General features: G+C 43.7%; 1 long non-coding RNA gene across 2 annotated transcripts in view; it reads left to right on the top strand.

Moving 5' to 3' along the window:
* The first annotated feature begins 1498 nt into the window (after positions 1 to 1498).
* Positions 1499 to 18472, top strand: part of LOC122233232 — a 44393-nt gene continuing 27419 nt past the window's right edge. For both annotated transcript variants that reach the window (XR_006210750.1, XR_006210751.1), the window contains exon 1: positions 1499 to 2188. This is a non-coding gene — a long non-coding RNA (uncharacterized LOC122233232). The remainder of the gene's footprint in view (positions 2189 to 18472) is intronic.

Here is an 18472-nt window from a genome sequence, read left to right as displayed (position 1 = left end):
TGTTTATTTGACTGGTTTCTGCTCTGATCTTTACTATGTCTATTTTTTATGTATCGTGGGTTTCATTTGCTTTTTTTAATTTTTAAGGGAGAATCTAAGGTCATTGACTGAGACTTTCTTTTAACACAAATGATTAATGTTGTTAAACTCTCCTGTAAATACAGCTTTTGCAACGTGCCGCATTTTATTTTCACTTGTTTCATTTCAATTCAAGTATTTTCTACTTTTGAGGCTCCTGGGTGGCTCACTCTGTTACACGCCTGACTGTTGATACTGGCTCAGGTCGTGATCTCAAAGCCATGGGACTGAGGCCCACGTTGTGCCCTGTGATGAGCAGAGCCTGTTTGTGATTCTCTCTCTCTCTCTCTCTCTCTCTCTGCACCTCCCCCACTTGTGCACATGTGCGTGCTCTCTCTCTTTCTCAAAGTGAGTAAATAAACTTTCAAAAACAAAACAAAACAAAACACTTCCTACTTTCTGTTTGGGTTTACTCCGTAAATACACCTGTTGGTAGGTATTTTCCAATCACATATCCCTTGGGGTTGACAATTTCAAACACAGTATTTTCTCCAAATGGCACCCTGGCACCTGCTTTAATCTGAGTTTTCCTTCATGTGGGGTCATGACTACACTTGTGTGTACTCACCTAAAATTACTTGGGCTTCGAGCTGCCTGTGCTATGAAGGCAGAGATGGCTACCACAGAGGGGCCTTTATTCTTCCTTAGTGGGGCTGACCTGATACGCAAGCATTTTACTTGGTGATGAGAGATGCTGTTTGGCACAGCCATTGACTCTATACGATTTAGTGCGTCTAGTCCCCTACTGTTTCCAGACCACTGTACCCAGGGGCAATTTAGGAATGAAAAAAGCTCTAAAGACTTTTTTTTCCCCCTGAAAACGTACATGTCTTCTAAGCTATAAAACATGATTTACCAATTTTCGTACTTAGCATTTCTTAAATCTACCCCGTAGTGATAGGGGATAGGTTCACATTACGTATTCCCTTTCCATCCCATAGCAGCATGCTGCCTTCCAGAATCTGTTTGATGCTCAGGATGCCTGAGGATGCTTTCTGTTGGGTAGGGACAGGTTCATTTAATCTTCAACTTGCCAGAAGAGAGCCTTACTTTCCCAAAGATCAAAGGCTTCTTAGCATGCTGTGCAAGGTCCTCAGGTCAACATCATCACTGCACTTAGGACTCGTTGACTTTGCAGAAGAGTCCTCCCGCCTCTTGGACTTTAGCCTTGAAGGTAGGGGTGGAAGGATCCTTCCAGTATGAGCTTATAAGGTGGGAACAAGACTGGAGAATGGAAGAACAAGGAGGCTCTGAAGACCAGCCTGGGAGATGACTCCGGGAACAGAGGGACTTCCTGATGCAGGAATCGCCACCCGGGCAACCCCAGTTCTGGTGTCAAGGGCAGCCTTCCGGAATCTTGTTCTCGCCAACAATGGGCTTTCAACAGCAGTTCTTTGGCTCCCAGGGAAACCTCCTGCTTTCAGCCTCTTTTCTCCTTCTTCCCATTCCTTCTGCGGGTGCCCAGGCCCAGGCCACCCGGCCAGGCTGACTCCACGGTTTTCACTTCCAGAACCATCTGGGCAGTAGCTTCCGGGTGATGGATTTACCCGACAGGCGCTGAACAGCCAACCCCCACATCTCCACTCCCAGTTGTCACAAAACCCATCAGCAACCTGAAGACTGTGCTGTCTTTGTGCACTCTTAAGGCTTGTTTTGTATTCACAGACCTTCATGGCTTCCCCTGTTTAGTTTTCAGCCCGGGAAACGTTTTCCAAGTGAGAGGACAAACTCTCTCACGTCAAGGACAAGAACTTGTGCGACGAGGACATACTTTGTCTTAATTTTTGGAGCGTGTTTCCTAATATGACGATAAGGTTGTGGTTTGCCAATAGGAAGGGGGTTTTCAGCTACAGCATCTTTATTCGTCACCCAGGTATCACTCCTGCGAGATGTCATCGCTGTCTATGGAGCAGCTGCTCAGACCCAGATACCACGGGTATTTTCTTCAACACGTGGAACACTTCAGTGTTTTGCGTTCATGCAAAATGCTAGAGCGCGTGGGGGAAAACTCCTGGGGCAAGGAGACTCTTCAGAGATCACACAGCCGTCGGACAGAGATGGGACTCAGCACCAGGTCACCAGATACTAATGCCCCCGGCATTGTTTCCAGGTCATGGTGTCCTTTTCTGCTGGGGCATGTTTTCTATCACATTTTATAGAGATACGTTATCACACGGGTGTACTAACATGCATGTCATAATGTTGGCATCAGCAGTGACACCAGCACAACGCGGGGGGGTCGGGGGAGGGTGGTAACACCAAGCGAGGGCGTAGCCATTTCAGCCCAGCGAGTGTCCCTGCCTGTTTGGGAGTCTTTGGAGGGGTTTCCTTGGGGACCTGGGACTCTCTCGTTCCTGTGAGTGCCATCTGGAGAGAGGAGCTGGCACAGGGAGTTGGGGGGTGGGGGGAGTGGAAGGCAGGTGCTGACTGGGTGAGCCAGTGGGGGAGCCTGCAGTCAGAGAGGACACTGAACTCAGGATTATTCTAGGGCAAAACAGCCGTGGCTGACCTCAAGGCCAGCAGCTCCGTCTTTTGTCCCTGCCCACCTGTGCCAATCTGCCAGGACTGCAGACGCAGCCGGGGGCAGCCGGGACGCCCTGCCCCTCCTGCCCCTGTCCCACCAACCCTCCCTTGTCTTGAGGTCTCAGTCCAATGTCACCCTCTCTGGGGAGCTTATCCTATTGTCTCGGCCATCTCTCGCTTCCCCTAATCCTGTCCTTTTTTTTTCTTTTTTTTTTTCTTACTTCCTAACACTATTTGCTTATGTAGCTCTTGACCATTTTACTGCGGGTGATGTGTTTATGAATCCCGGTGGTCCTCTGCCAGGTGGGAGCCCCTGAAACCAGGAGCTGAGCCTCCCAGCAGATCCGGGACCAGCGGACTGTGCCCTGTGGAGAGATCGGGGTTTGGTGTGGGACCCAGGATGCTGGGTTGCACGCACAGGTGACCCAGAAAGCTAGGCCAGTGCCCTGCACGCTCAGGGGGTGTGCGCAGTGGAACCCAAGAGAACGGAGGGGCACTAGAGACAGGGAGTCCTGGGGAGGAGCAGCGGTCCCCGGGGAGTATGAGCCCCACGGACAAGACAGGGAGGTCTGGAACTTTTTTTTTTTTTTTTTTTTTTTTTTTGCTAAACCCAAGCGTGCCTCCTGTGTTTTGTATCCTGGGGACTTAACCTGGGGAACTTATCCTGGGGAACTTAACCTGAGGACTTAACCTGGGAACTTAACCTGGAAAGGGGGGGGACAGAGCAGGCTGGGCAGCTTCCTGGAAAAGCAGGTATTGTTAGTAGGATGGAGACAAGGGTTAAAACCTGAGGTAGTTGTGTTTGCTATGAAACAAACCAAAGAAACTCCAGCACGCGCTGCTCCCAAGGCATCTGCTTGCTGGATTTCTTTGGCTGGTTTTGGCCACAGCGCCCCTGAGGAGGGCAAGAAGACGGGTCCTTCCTAGGAAGGAGCTCGAAGCCCACGCCTACCGTAGTGGCTGCCCTTTACCCTACGTTGGATAAGGCCTTTTGCTGTTCATTCAGATTAATGGTCTAAACAAAAGAAAGCCCCTCAGGACAAGAACTTGCAGGAATCCAGCTTTTATGGAAACAGTCTATTGTCTGGGGCCATCTTTGCATTTAGTGGAGATTTTCTTGTCAAGATTTCCTGGGGGAAATCTGGGAGGAGAAGGGCCAGAAGGAGCTGAAGGGGGAGCCTGGATCAGCGAGGAGAGGAACAAAGACTGAGACGCACAGAAGGGGGTCTAGACTGTGGGAAAGAAAGAGCAGTGAGGATGTTGACCCAGGACCTTGTCCAGCAAACTAAGGACCCTTGCAGCACCCCTCTTGCTAAAGAATGGCCCTGCCTCCCAGCTGAGAGGGCACTCCAAGCAGTCTGTGACAAGAACAATTCCCTGGGGCTGGTGGCCGTCCTTTTGGTGACAGACCCACTTTTGTGGGTGCGTGCTTTATTTACTGTCTGAAAGGAAATGATTACCACCTGAAGCCTGAGTCTTTCCTTTCTGGAGGCAATTTTATGCCCCCTGGCTTGGGAGGAAAGTGGATGCTTCCTCAGAGGGAAATTATCCGTGCTGCACAAAAGATGACTTTGTGAGGTCAACAACACGACACCACAACAGCCGCAGGAAGTGCCGCTGGACAAAGATGGCTTCCACTTGTCTCCTCCCCGCTGTCTCCTTCACCCCCGTGTATGTAGGAGTCATCACAAGCCATGGATCTTCTTCTAGTTTGATCTGCCACTTAATATAATTGGTACCACCAAGTCTGACTTAATTTCCCTTTCTTTGAAGAACATTTTTCAGGTAGCAGATCCCCCGTGGGCCTTTTACATTTGCCAGCTCCCTGACCGTCTTGACTTTCCTACAGGCTGGGTCCCACTGCTACCCAACTCTACCTTTTCCAGATCCCACAGCAGGAGGAGGGGAAGGGTTTTGTTTTTAATTTTTATTATTTGTATTTATTTTTGAGAGAGGGCAAGTGGGGGAGGGGCAGAGAGAGAGGGAGACAGAGGATCCGAAGCAGGCTCTGCACAGACAGAAGAGAGCCTGATGTGGGGCTTGAACTCATGAACTCACAAACTCATGACCTGAGCACAAGCTGGGCACTCAACCGATTGGGCCACCCAGGCGCCCCTGTTTTATTCTCGACAAAGGCAGGAAAGTATCTATGATCCAGATTCCCCTCGGTACCCACAGCTCTGCAGTGGGGGACGCAGGCTTCCGCATGGGCATCAGGAGCCCTGCCGGGAGCATCCTGCACATGTCTGGCTCCCGGGATTGGGGGGGGGGGGAAGGTGGCTTGACGACACCCTGGTCCCGGCAGCGCTGGGACCATTACCGCGGGTAAACTTCTTGCCCACTTTCCCTGTCATTCCAGAACTTTCCTTCTGTGGAAGACACTCTGTGACTGTTGGAAACACAGTCCATGATAAGGGAGACTTGTTTCCTGATGTCTGCCCAAACATCATAACTTGTGTCAGACTTCTGAGGAAAACTGATGATCGGCAGAGAAACTGGAAATGGAATGTCACTGAAGAAAGATGGCTCTTGTGTGGCAAATTCAATATAAACCCATCTACGGCTCTGCACACCTGGGACCGGAGAATCTGGTTACAAAGACAGGCGCTAAGGTTTCATTAGGATTGAGACGCCCATCCCTTTGTGTGTATTGAGGGTTTCCCAGCAGGGTCCTGTTTCTCATTTCTGCTTTCACTGTGACATTCCTTCTGGAGGTACCAGAAAATAAAAGCAACGCTGAGGAAATTAGGCTCTAATTACTTGCAGGAAAGCTATTCTTGGCTAATATTCACCTTCTGATTGATTAAAAAAAAAGGGATTTGGGGGTGCGAGGGTAAAAATATATCCTTGATCAAAGACGGGAGGAGAGACACTACATTTCAATGACAAAGGGGCACGTATTGTACAGGAGGCTCGAATTCTTGAGAATCCTGCATCGGTACACAAGCAGTTGATAGAGCAGGGAAAAATCTTTCCAAGCTGGTAATGAAGCCTGGTCTCCTCAGGACCTTTTCTTCCAGTAATTGGTCACCTGCTCCTTCATTACTGCATGTCCTCGCAAGTAGTAAGGCTGAACTTGTTCAGAAAGAGTCTGTGGCTTTTTCATGCCTCCCAATTATTCTGAGTCTGTGACTGTATAGAGCAGAGAGCGGTGCAAGCAAGGATCTCGCTCTTTGGATCTCGGCAGGCAGGGGCCTGAAGCACTTTAAGCCACAGTAGGCTCGACGTGCCTGCATTTGCCATCCCCCCACCCCGGCGTCTCTCTGCTTTTTAAATTGCCCCTGCAGGCCCCACCACCATCGCCCCCCCCACACGCCTACACCGGTTTTGGATTCCCTATGCGCCCAAGGTCTGTGAGCCACGACCGCAGAGCTCCTTCACTTCTCTGCTGCTGCTACTTCCTGGATTACGGGCTGCGCCTCGTGTCTGGCGGCCAAGCGAGGCCCAGGCATCTGCCTCCGTTCACCTTGCTCTGTCCCCGGGGACAATGGCTGGTCTAACCCTCGTGGGCCGAAGCTGGTGGCAGGCAGGATGTGGTCAGCCTCCCTGGAGATGGTGCTCCGATTCCATCATCCATCTCCATTCGCCGCCCTTCCTTTAGAGACTTCGCTCTGGTCACATGAGCCAAAGTTAATCGCGCTCTAAAGAGCCCTTTTTCTAGCAGGCAAGGGCTAGGCTGCAAAAATGCGTAGCACCTTCAAAGCATCCTTCATGGATCCTTCATGCATCCTTCATGCATCCTTCATGCAATGCTTTCCAACTATCCCGTGTTTTCCAACTATCCCGTGCTTCGGGAGAATGTTCGACATGATTAGTTAACAAGAGTCGATCTCCCTTGCCGTCAACGTAATGTGTCCGAACTAAAACCAAAATGACTCAGAACTGTGTCAAACTCTTGAGCAAATATTTCCCAATAGTCATTAGTATTTGTAGATTTCCTGAATTAAAAAAAAAAAATGCCTAAGTCACTTTTGTTAAGAAGAGTAAATTGTTAAAATGTATGCGCTGCCGTGATTGATGTAGCACGCGGCTATCAAGAAGGGACGGCTCCCCTCAGCTGAAAACTTAAGTCACCCCAGAACTACTCACAGAAACTGATGAAAATGTTTCCTAGGAAGGAAGTAAAATCTGTCTTCGGCTCCTCAAGGTCTAACTGGCCTAAGGAAATGAACAAGCTCCAGCCACATTGTGAGTTGCAGATGGGGGGGGGGGTGCCCTGAGGATGGTTCTGGCTCTGGACACTCACTCCGGTGAGTGGGGCTGTCCCCATTGTTCAAAAGCGGAGGTGACTTTATTCGACCTTTTGCTCCCCTTTTGTGTGCAGATTTAGCCCACCCAGGATTTCTTGGAAAAATTCTGTGATCCAAATCCCCCATAGTAGGATGCGTAATTGAGCAGACTGCTGAACTGGTCGCAGTTAGAACTGAGAGCTTGTCCGCAGCGTGTTCGTGTTAGATCAGCAGGGAGGGCTTGTCACTCGTCTTACTGATTCCCCCTCCTAGGAGGTCCCCACCCAGGGTACTTGTCAACAGCTCACCGCGCCGCTTTCCGGATCTAATGCTGGCCGATAACTGGTCCTCACGTGTCACAAGGATGTGGGGAGATTCATGAAGGAATAGGTGGGAAATGACTTCAGAACTCTGGGTACAGGCACTTTATAAACTCCCATTCGCTGAGGAGGCCTCCGACCTCTCTTTGGCAGTCAATCCTTTGGTTCCATTTCGGCTGGAGGCGTGTGTCTTTTATGTACTCAGGTAACTTTCACAAACCTTGCCCGGGACATGTAGTGGTCGTGCCCCAAAAAGTGTTAGTTGCGAACCTGACGTGCAAGCGGAGAACCAATTAAATCAGGGGCTGGAGATAAGCCCCGCATGTCTAACTTTTGCAGCCCCTTGGCATTTCCCCGCCCAATCTGGAAATGTTACACATCGCACAGCACTAAAATCTAATCAAGTTTTGGGAAAGTGGGAAGAGTTTCTACATTTTAGAAAGACGTAAAATACTTTGGCTTTTTCTCTCATCCTAAGTAGGTTTGCAAGGTAACCAGAGGGATTTCCCTAGCACCGCCGGGTCATCTCAGTTTTCCTCGATCGTGGATTGCACTATTGAACGATTATTGAACTTTCTAACCACAAAGTATATATGGTTGGCCAAACTGGCAATTGTTTAGACACATTCACATAAAGTTGTATGATTCTGGAGAATTGCCTAAATACTAACATGCATACCTAGGCTTCTATTGACTTTCAAATAACTTTACGGGAAACCATGTTAAATCAGATAGTATATAATAACAGTTTATGCTGGAGTTTCATTTGCAAGGCTTGGTCTTATTCTAATCGTGGAGGGCGACAGGATATGTTTGTGCGCAATGATGTGTCGGTGAGCAGTGCACTAGCAGTGAGGGATTGTACTTTCCTAGCTTCCAAAGGTCCCTGAATTTGGAATTATTTCCACCGTTAGTTTCATTCTATTAGTAGCATTCTGCATGGGAAATGAGGACGTCAGAAAGTAGATACAATTCTTGGAGAAGACGGAAAATTCTTCTCAACTTCTTTAAGTTTGTGAGAGTTGCTAAAGGCATTCATCAAGGTCACTCCTTTCCAACTTTAATTTCACAGCATCGATGGTGCTATTATCGGATAATCACGCTGACTCATGTGTCATGAGTCATGATTCACCATAGACTTCAAAAGTCAAGAAGACCTCATACCTAGGGTGGTGAGTTGTTGCTGTTCACAGGGCACACCAGTGAATTAAATCCTTCCCCGGGTGTAGATGAATAAGGCAGATACGGCACTGTTACTCTGCTTGATGGGGAGTAAGAGTCCTGGCCTCCCCTCCCCTCCGCGCCCCTCCTCACTGAGTCAGAGGCCCTTGGTGACAGCTGCCTTATCACAGGGCTTCATCTCAATGTCCCCCCACCCCCACCCCCCAGGTCTGGTCCACTGCACTGTCCTACTGTAACCGAGAGCTCATTCTGCAGCTGGATAATTATTCTTATTGAGAAAGAAACAATTATTCTTAGCAAGTGAAAATACAGCTTCTAATAGTTCTGTAGTGAAATAACCAATCTCCCGATCCGGCATCCAGTGAAAGGCATTGCGTATTGATGAGGCTAATTGCAAAGCTCGGAGATCAACATAGCTATAGTTTGGCCACATTTTATCCGAGTGTGGAGTATCCCCTGCGTACAGATGTGCTCATAGACAAGATGGCACATTTCCCACGAATCAGATCTGAACTGCTAATTGACAGAAGGTCACGCCTCACCTGTCTACACTCTCGGTCCTAATCAGATCACTGCTGATTCCAGAGTCAGAATAGGAAGACAGAGCCAATGCCTCCTTTAACAAGAAGAAAAGAGTGACACATTGATAGAAATGTCTCACTTTAAAGTCATATTGTGATCACTGCTGTTATTAGAGTTCTTGATATCATCGTTGCATTTGTTTCTCAAAATTGTCAGTCACCCTGAAGACTCCCCTCCAAGTTAGACCCTGGTCCATTCCTGCAGTGGCGTCGTACCCATGGGAACTGAGGTGTCATCAGCTGCGATCCCAGGTAGCCCTGGAGAGAGCAAGAGGCCACGCTCCCCTCCACGGGAGAAGCTTCTCTAAAGATCTTTCTTCCCCCCCTGAAGGACAGCGTGGGATGTGGTCAACCTTTCCACAAAAACTCTCGTGATAAGGTGCTACGCACATCCTTGGCCAGTGCCCCTAAGAGGCATCTCATCTACACAGAGTCCAAGTACAAGCCCTGACCCCAGGATGGATTGCAGCTGGACACTGGGACTGGCATGAACCCTGGGCACAGCCTGGACACTTAGCAGAGCCTGGACATTGGACACAGCGATGCCACTGAATCAAGTAATGAAAGTGAATGTCCTTCCCTTGTTCCTGATTTTTTGGGGAAAACAGTCAATATCTCACCATTAGGCATGATATTGACTGCAAGTTTTTTGCAGATTCCCTTTGTTCGGTTAAGGTTCCCTTTATAAGGCTAGGTTTGCTGAGGGTTCTTTTTTACGTGTGTGTGTGTGTGTGTGTGTGTGTGTATAATGAATAGATGTTCAGTCTTTTTTCTGCATCTGATAAACTGATCACGTTCTCTCTCTCCTTTTTTTTTCCATTTTTTCTCCACTTAAAACTTAATCATATTTGCTCAATATTGGGAGCAGTAGTATATGTGTGGACTGCATCACAATAAATATTTCTGTGATTAGGAAACTCATTATAATCCAACTAGTTTGCTCAAGCCTTATTTTTCATAATCTGTAAATAATGTTGGCATTACTTTGGCACCACGATAAACATTAAGGCTGTTTGGAAGTGAATGTACTAGTTTAGGAGCCCGCCTAACAAAGCAAGCTTATTTACGTTATCGATACATAGGATATGGAAACAAACACAATCTTTTGCATTTCACAAACTAGGCTGACATAGTCCATATTATCATTACACTTGTTTGGGGAGCAAAAGTTATATAATTGTTACACCAATAATCTGTTCTGTAGAGCTTGTTCTAAGAAACACATTACCAAATGCTTGCTTGCTTTCCGATGTAGTTGTCACACAACAATGTATTGGTTTCAGGTGTACAACATAATGATTTGTTATTTGTCTATACTGCAAAACGGTCAACAGAAACCGTCTAGTTGGTATATGTCACCGTGCATAGTTGCAAAAAAAATGTTTCCCCATAGGGACAACTTTTAAAATGTAGTCCCTCAGTAACTTTCAAATATGCAGTAGAGTATTATTAACTATCGTCACCATACTGTACGTTATAGGAACACGACTGATTCATTTTATACTATTTGTATATACTGTTTGTACTATTTGACCCCTTTTGCCCATTTTATCCACCTGCCTCCCCATGCTTCTGCCTTTGGCAACTGCATATCTGTTCTCTGTACCCTTGAGCTTGATTGCTTCAGTCTGTTTTAGATTGCACAGGTAAGTGAGGTCATATGGTATTTGTCTTTCTCTTTCTGACTGATTTCACCTAGCATAAGGCCATCAAGGCCCATCCATGTTGTCATAAATGGCAAGATTTCCTTCTTTTGATGGTAGAATAATACTCCATTGTGTCTGTGTATCATCTTTTTCTCATCTATTCATCAATGAACATCTAGATCCTTCCTTGAATATCCTTGAATATTATAAATAACAACGCAATCACCATGGGAGTGGATATATCTTTTTGAGTTAGTGTTTTCATTTGAATAAATACCCAGAAGTAAAATTGCAGAAAGATACGTTAGCTCTACTTTTAAGTTTTTTGAGGACCCTCCGTGCTGTTTTCCATGACGGCTACACCAATTAACATTCGCACCAGCAGTACACTAGGGTCTCCTTTACTCCACATACTCACCAACACTTGTCATTTCTTATTTTTTGATGATAGCCATTTTAGCAGGTGTGAGGTGATTTTTCATGTGGTTTTCATTTGCATTTCCCTGATGATCAGTGATGTCAAGCACCTTTTCGTCTTGCTGTCGGCCATCTGTATGTCTTCTCTGGATACATTTCTATTCAGATCCTCTGCCCATTTTTTAATTGGATTTTTGTTTTGTCCTATTGAGTTGTATGAGTTATCTCCCAACACGTTTATTTGAAGAGACTGTTTTTTCCCCAGTATGTATTTTGGCTCCTTTGTTGTAAATTGACCATATATGCACGGACTGATTTCTGGGCTCACTCCTTTATTTTATCTATGTGTTTGTTTTTATGCCAATACCATACTGTTTTAATCATTGTACCTTCATAATATGGTTTGCAGTCAAGAAGCACAATACCTTCAGCTTTGTTCTCCTTTCTCAAGATTGCTTTGGCTAATTGAGGTCTTTGGTGGTCCCATACAAATGTTAGGATTGTTCTATTCATGTGAAAAAAATGACATTGCAATTTTAATAAGGATTACTTGGAATCGGTATCTTGCTTTGGATAGGATGGACATTTTAACAATGTTAATTCTTCTGGTCCATAAACATGGAATAGCTTCCATTTATTTGTGTCTCTTCAATTTCTTGGATTGATTCCTTTTAATTTTCAGGGTACAAGTCTTTCACCTTCTTGGTTAAATCTATTCTAAGGTATTTTATTATTTTTTAATGCAATTACAAATGGGATTGTTTTCTTAATTTCTCTTTCTGAAAGTTGATTATTGGTGTATAGAAATGCAATTCTGTATATTGAGTTTGTATCCTGCAATTTCAGTGAAATTTTTTTTACCAGTTCTAAAGATTTTTTGGGAGGAGACTTTAGAATTTTTTATATATAATGTCAAACACCTGAAGACAGTGACAGTTTTACTTCTTCCTTTCCAATTTGGATGCATTTTATTTCTTTTTCTTGCCTAAGTGCTCTGGCTAGGCCTTCCAATAATACCATGCTGAATAAAGGTGGTGAGATGGACATTCTCCTTGTCTCGTTCGTGATCTTAGAGAAAAAGCTTGTAGCTTTCACCATATGCTGCTAGCTGTGGGCTTATCATATATGGTCTTTATTATGTTGAAGTATGTTCCCTGTATACCTACTTTGTTGAGAGTCTTTATCACAAATGGATGTTGAATTTTGTTAAATGATTTTTCTGCATCTATTGAAATGATCGTGTGATTGTTATCTTTCATTTTGCTAATGTGGTGTATCACTTGAAGAGATTTGTGGACTTGAATCATCCTTACATCCCTAGAATATATCCCACTTGATCGTGGTGCATGGTCCTTTTAATGCATTTTTGAATTTGATTTGCTGATATTTTGTTGGTTTTTGCATTTATGTTCATTAGGGATATTGGCCTATATTTTGTTTTCTTGTTACATTCTAACCTCATTTTGGTATCAGGGCACTGCTGACCTTCTACAATGAGTTTGAACACGTTTGTCTTCTACGTTTTGGAAGACTTTGAGAAGGACGGGTATTAATTTTCTGAATGTTTGGTAGAATTCACCAGTGAGACTGTTCTGGTCCAGGACTCTTGTTTGTTGGGAAGTTTTTGATTACTGATCCAATCTCCTTACTAGTAATCTGCCTGTTTAGATTTCCCATTTCTTCATAAGTCTGTTTGGTAGGTTGTATGTTTTTAAGAATTGATCTATTTCTTTTAGGTTGTCCAATTCATTGGCATGTAATTGTTCATAGTATTCTCATATGATCCTTTATATGCCTGTGGTATTAGTAATAATGTCTCCTCTTACATTTCTGATTTTATTTGTGTCCTCTTTGTTTTTTGGTTTTTGTTTTTGTTTTTTTTTTGGAGAGTATAAGCTGAAAGCTTGTCAATTTCCTTTATCCTTTCAAAACGTCAGCTCCTAGTGTTACTGATATTTTCGATTATCCTGTTGCTAGATGTTTTGCTTTTCCTGTTTGTTCTTTTTTTTTTCCTTTTTCCATTTTCTCAGGGTTCAATTGAACATTTTTATTATTTTCTTTGTATTTGCATCGACTTAGCCCCATGGGGGGCTCCAGCTCCAGAACTACAAGATCATGACCTGAGCAGAGGTTGGATGCTTAACTGACTGAGCCACCCAGACGCCCCTAGATTGTCTTATATTTCTCACAGCTCTTGGATGCTTTTTCTTTGGGATTCTTTCCTATTTTTTGTACAACCATTGGATAATTTCTAATGACCTGTCTGCAAGTTTATTATTCTTTCTTTGAAATGCTGATTGAAGGAACTCTTCATGCTGTTACTGTGTTTTTTATTTCTAACATTTCCATTGGAGCCTTATGGTCTCTATCACTCCACCGAAATCTACCTAATCGTGCTTCTTCTCTACATCCATTAGAACTGGCTCATGTGGCATCCCATGATGTCTTTACTAGGTAAGCAAATGCTCAGATGCTGTTTCTTCCTGCAGGCAATATGGTGTCTCTCCGGATTTTGGGTCAGTTTGTCCTTCAACGTCAGTTCTCTGATGGGTTCAGTTACAGCCGTCAGTCTGCATCTTTTTCCTATAGTAAAGATGGGAGCAATGCTCTTTCTACTTCTCTACATCCTTGGGTTAAAACCTGAGGTTTCCCTAACTTTCTCTTAAATAGTAAGAAAAAATTTCACCTAGGAAACTGTAAACTTGGACTTGCAAGTCGTGCTAGGTGGAGGTTCTTTGTCTTGTTGGGAGTGCTCACGCTGGCTAATGGCTCTGTTACCATTTTAAAAACGCTCAGAGTTCGTAAGTATATGCTCAAGTGAACATTGACAAGCGGCCTAATCTTCTTAAGATATTTGTCCTCACCAAAGCTATAGCTCTTCTTAGTGAAAATCATTCCTGGTAACTTATGAGTATTCTAACATTTTCTCTGGAGTCCGAACCGAGGGCATTGTGTGTCTCTTCTTTGAAAAGATGTGCATGTGTCATCGAGATACCTATTGTCTCTGGTTTTCTATGACATAAGCATGCCTTAACTAGGGATAATATTCTGAAAATAATATATCTGGAGTGCAAAAGAAATGGTAAATAATAAAAACGATGCTTCGTGCCGGCAGGCTCATAAAGACATGGAGATATAAAGCAAGAAAACAATGTAAAGTTGCTCCTTTATTAAATATGTCAGCTTCTTAGTCGTGGGAAATATGAATCATGAGTCAACAGCATGGTCTATTCCACTTTTATAAATCCTTCAGGAGTACTAATTTTGCTTTGCAATTTTTTTTATGCTTTCTGTCTATGTGAATCATTAATCCTACTACAGAGTCACAACTCAGTAAAAATGCATCATAATTGGTCCTATTCAATCAAAACCAAAACTGAACAGCCACATTTATCCAAGTTCCATGTGGACACCTTAGTTCCATTTAATTAAATAAAATGTTCAAGACCCCAACCTCTTCCATGGTTGGAACACCAGTCTCTTCAACTTGCGCAAGTTTATTCCCCAATTCTTTTTTTTTTTAATTTATTTTTAATGTTTATTTTTGAGAGAGAGAGAGAGAGAGAGAGAGAGCTGGTGAGGGTCAGAGAGAGAGGGAGACACAGAATCCGAAGCAGGCTGCAGGCTCTGAGCCGTCAGCACAGAGCCCGACGCGGGGCTCAAACTCGTGAACCCAGAGATCATGACCTGAGCCGAAGTCAGACACTTAACTGACTGAGCCAGCCAGGTGTCCCTATTCCCCAATTCTTATACTCAGGTTGTGTTTTCAACACACCAGTACATTTAGCAACCTGGCTTCCCTTTAGTATTCACAGCAGCAACCAAATAAGAAAATAAGTAGACAGGAAATAACAAGAAAATAAATAGAAAAAAACCACAGGGTGCAGAATCAAGGCACATAGCTCTCCGCCCCCCGCCCCCCCCCCCCCCCCCCCGCCAACCCCGGGCAAAACACCATTCAGAAAAATAAATAAATAAAGTAAATATCATTTAATCTGAGGGTTAAGTATAATTTACCTTAATTTTATATTTGGAGTGGTGGGAAAATGACAAAAGTAAACAAGTTTCTATCGAGCGTAGTATTCTTCCTCAGAAGAAAGGGAAGGACAATGAACTAGAATATTATTTGTATTTGGGGAACTGCATTCAAGTTCCAAAACCAGCGGTTAAAAATTTCTTTACTTCTCTGAACTTTAGTTGCTCACGTCCTTACCCGGGTCATTGTGAGTTGTCAAACAACTGCATCACAAACATAAAGTGCAATTAAATTGTTAGTTATTTCATTTTTACATTTCCTTGTTTAAATCATTTGAGCAGCTATGACAGTAGGCGGGTCCTGAAACCACATAACTTGAAGTCCAAAAATTCAGTCACTCTTAAAATATTAGCAACTACATCAATGTGGTAGGAAGGTAAATGCATCCAACTTCAACTCAGGACACGATCCCGGGTTTGTGAGTTCGAGTCCCGCATCGGACTCTGCCCTGACAGTGTAGAGCCCGCTTGGGATTCTCTCTCTCTCCCTCTCTCTTTCTGCTCCTCCCCCACTTGCACTTCCTCTCCCTCTGTCAAAATAAGTAAATAAAAACTTAAAGAATTCTTTACAAAAAAGAAAATTATTCCGTCTCTATTCCAGAAATAGAGCAGGGGTAATCCAGGGAGTCAGAGAAGTAGAGACCCAAATTCTCCGTAACAGTGGTTTTCAAATCTCTGATTAATTACTAAATTATGCATAAATGGAACAGAATTTAAGCACCTGAACTAGGCTCAAAAGAAATAAGCAGGGGGCGCCTAGGTGGCTCAGTCGGTTGAGTGTCCCACATCGGCTCAGGTCATGATCTTACGGCTTGTGAGTTTGAGCCCCGTGTCGGGCTCTCTGCTGACAGCTCAGAGCCCAGAGCCTGCTTCGGATTCTGTGTCTTTCTCTCTCTCTCTGCCCCTCCCCTGCTCACACTGTCTCTCTCTGTCTTTCAAAAATAAATAAACATTAAAAAAAATTTGAAAAGAAAAAAAAAGAAGCAGGATATGAGCCTGTACTGAAGAGAAGGATTTAGCTTTTTGTGTTCAATCAAGTCAATTTCCTGGTAAAACAAATGAACCAGACCCCCAACAGTCTTTGGAGAACAATAACAGAGTCCCTGCAATATCACTTTACCCTGTCTAGGATCTGATCCCAAATCACTTGATATATGAGGGGAAAAGAAGTTTCCTATTATTTTTTTTTTTTATTAATTTTTTTTTCCAACGTTTTTTATTTATTTTTGGGACAGAGAGAGAGACAGAGCATGAACGGGGGAGGGGCAGAGAGAGAGGGAGACACAGAATCGGAAACAGGCTCCAGGCTCCAAGCCATCAGCCCAGAGCCTGACGCGGGGCTCGAACTCACGGACCGCGAGATCGTGACCTGGCTGAAGTCGGACGCTTAACCGACTGCGCCACCCAGGCGCCCCATGAAGTTTCCTATTATTAAGAGAGAAACCAACTGAGAGACTGACTGTGAGTTTACAGATGTGGGAATTTGGAGGCAATGGTTTCACAGCTGCTATTAGAACTATGCTCAATAAGATAAAGGAACTATGTTCATAACAAATTTAAAAAGGAAATGTCTTCAGAGCAAACAAAAAAAAAAACCATGAAAAAGAGTAAATAAAAATTCTGCAAGTGAAAAATTCACTATCTTAAGGAAACATACAATATCTTAAAAAGTTGTCAGCCGATGGCCTTCACACTGGAACAGAGACGATACAGGAAGCAGTGACTTTGAAAATAGGTCGGTAGAAGTTATGTGATCTGGAAAACAGAGAGAGAAAAAGATTTCTAAGGAAAGGTGCAGATCCTTGGTGTTTGTGGAACGGTATCAGAAGGTGTAACAGGACAGCTGAAAAAAATAGCAGTAGACCATGTTCCTGTCTCTCCTATTTTCTCCAAACGTAGCGCGGAACAAGAAGGCGAAATAAACCTACACGAAAACCATGTCCTCAGAATCACTTGCCCAAACTTCAAAATATCTTTAAGGAAACAGGGGGAAAAAACAATAAATTTCAGTCTGTGAACTCTCACATTTTCATCTTACCCCTGAATTTAACAAAGCCACGTAACCAGGCTTTTTGACAAAGACAGAATAAAAACAATAACAACAACGACATCCATGACAAAACACTCTATACAAGATCGAAAAAGAAAGCCCTCAGAAAATGAAGTGTGGTCTGAAACTCCTGGCAGAAAGACTAAGTTCGTATTAGGTACCAAAGGGACGAAAAATGTACCTGGGTAGTTCAGCCAGTGGGCCTCAGAGAAAAGACATACCAGTACACCCTGTTTGAAGAGACATTCCTCAAAACACAGAGCCACTTTGGGGCGAAGAAGGGCAAGTAGAAAGAAGCTTGCCTTGGCAGTTGAATGGAAAAGGGGACCCAGTAAAAGGGGTATATATTCCATTTTTTTCATGTCTATGTATTTATTTTGAGTGAGAGAGAGAGAGAGACAACAATTGGGGAAGGGCAGAGAGAGAGGGAGAAAGAGAATCCCAAGCAGGATCCACACTGTCAAGGCAGAGCCCTACTCAGGGCTTGATCTCTCAAACCGTGAGATCCTGACCTGAGCTGAAATCAAGAGTCAGATGCTTAACCCAACGAGCCACCCAGGTGCCTCAGTAAAAGGGAATATTTAGAGTTCTGAAAAACAAAAGAGAGTCAAAGAAATAAAGGACACACGATATTTTTCCCCACTAAAAACAACAAAAAATAACCCACTAAAGTATCTCCCAGCTTGGCTAGACTGACAGATAAGGAAGATGTTAAACTAGGAATCTTGTAAAATAGCCCAAAGTTACAGAATTAACAAGGAAGAGATTAACCAATCCACATGGTGTTATTGTCAAGTCTTAGAAAACAAAATTCAATGCAAGTCAACTGAAGAAAACTCCCATCACAGAAATATTAATGGACAGAATAAAAGTCTAAGGCAACATCCCACATGGAAATAAACATATGTGAACAAGCATCTGAGTGCATTGAAAAAAAAACAAACAACGTTGAATTAGAAATTGAAAAACAAAGAATAGAAGTGGACAAAAAAGGAGGAAGTAATGAAAAGAGAGGTGATTGAAATCAGAAAAAAATGAAAGTAAAAGACAAAATTACATTAGATAGAGTAAGAACATGGAAAATATAAAAAGATACACAAAATGATAACATTTTATGACAAAGTTAAGACTAAATATGTCAGCCATGTCAGTAAAGGTGAATGGACTTAACTCACCTATCAAAAGGAAAAGGGCTATTTTCAATCTGGCTCATATATACTCCATATAGGAGAAACTAAAAGAAATGATTTAAAGAGGCTGAAAACAAAGGAGTGGACAAAGTCAGACAAAACAAATGGAAACTCAAAGGCAGTTACCCTGACATCGGACAAAGTAAATTCAAGTCAAAAATCACGAAATGTAAGCAAGACGCATACTTTTTCATACAAAAGCCGCAATTCGCTAAGTATAA

This window comes from Panthera tigris, chromosome D4, assembly GCF_018350195.1.
Source record: "Panthera tigris isolate Pti1 chromosome D4, P.tigris_Pti1_mat1.1, whole genome shotgun sequence".
NCBI classification, from domain to species: Eukaryota; Metazoa; Chordata; class Mammalia; order Carnivora; family Felidae; genus Panthera; species Panthera tigris.
The sequence above is the reverse complement of the archived record's forward strand: the minus strand, read 5'-3'. Positions and strand labels throughout refer to the sequence as shown.